The sequence below is a fragment of the Aplysia californica genome, unplaced genomic scaffold, assembly GCF_000002075.1.
Source record: "Aplysia californica isolate F4 #8 unplaced genomic scaffold, AplCal3.0 scaffold00245, whole genome shotgun sequence".
In the NCBI taxonomy this organism is placed as follows: domain Eukaryota; kingdom Metazoa; phylum Mollusca; class Gastropoda; order Aplysiida; family Aplysiidae; genus Aplysia; species Aplysia californica.
The window spans coordinates 526,415-527,678 of NW_004797515.1; the positions used below are offsets into that span (position 1 = coordinate 526,415).

Consider the following 1,264-nt stretch of genomic DNA (forward strand, 5'->3'; position numbering starts at 1 on the left):
AGAGAGAGAGAGAGAGAGAGAGAGAGAGAGAGAGAGAGAGAGAGAGAGAGAATTTAATTTAATTTCTAGAATATCGGTTTATCAACATAACGAATTCCGACTACCACGTATGGGAACTCTTCAGTTGTTGCTAAGAGAAGGACTCGCAATACTGCATTCGGTAGCCAACCCCATAAATGGCGACAACTTGCATGTTGCTTTCAAAACAAATCAATTGAGGTAAACTGAACAGAAATATCCTCTTTTTATTCATTTATTTTCTTGCGTGAAAATGAAAGAACGGAGGAATTTAGACATGTGCGTTTCTCTACTAAAGTAGGAAAGCAGCGATTACTTTGCCTCAAGTGCAAATATAAATGAAACAACTATCGGCTGATCGTGAAATTTTAATGATGAATCACGCCCATGATTGATTCAGACCCCGTGACGCCAGACACTAGCCTACTGAGTAAAGTGCGTTGTATTGACATGACTTGTACTGGGATTATCAGTAGATATATATATAGTAATGGACAGTCCTCACACATTACCTGCAACTCATACTCATATTTTTTAGGGGATGAGATCTTTTCAAATACTAAACTAAATTACCTGTGATAGTGATAGACTAACAAGTTTAAATGACTCAGTTCTGTGGCCATTCCTACTTTTCCCCCTTTCCTTCTACTCTGCTCACTAGTAGGCCTGTGCATCACAAGGTGCAAACTTAGGTTTCTGTTTGTTTCTGCTATCTGTTTGGAGAAGATTAAGAAAAGTGAGACGATGAGTTCCACTGACCACTCAACCACTGGCTGTATAATTATGACTAGATTCTAGATCTATATCTAGATCTAGTAATAAAAGAACCCGTTCTACAAACGGAATAATAATGAAGAAAGTTAAGAAGAGGAAAAAGACTGAAAACAGGAAAGAAACAAAGCACAAATATTTTATTTTGAATTTATCCTTGTAGCACCCCCTCTTGACTACCTCTAGGGGTAAGACTTCTTCTTCCTCTTCGAAGGCATGGCATTTTCTCCTTAAGTTTCAGCTCAATCACTTAAAAAAAAAAAAAGTTGGGCCTACATGCCAATTGTTGCTTCCTAGAAGAACCTAATCTAGATTCTAGATCTAGCCTAGATTTCAAAGGATTATAAAGACATAGGCCAATTTGAAAGAAGGAGCCTTGGCCCATAGATAGATCTAAGTTTAGAAATTCACATTTTTAACAACCGACAGGCGTTACAGATGGCCTAGATTTTTAGATCTATTCACAGTAGGAAAA

At 37.5% G+C, this 1,264-nt stretch overlaps 1 protein-coding gene across 2 annotated transcripts in view; it reads left to right on the forward strand.

Moving 5' to 3' along the window:
- The first annotated feature begins 125 nt into the window (after positions 1–125).
- LOC101852699 (AT-rich interactive domain-containing protein 4A) overlaps positions 126–1,264 on the forward strand; it is a 28,715-nt gene continuing 27,576 nt past the window's right edge. For both annotated transcript variants that reach the window (XM_005100364.3, XM_005100365.3), the window contains exon 1: positions 126–219. The gene's annotated coding sequence lies outside the window, so the exon portion shown is untranslated. The remainder of the gene's footprint in view (positions 220–1,264) is intronic.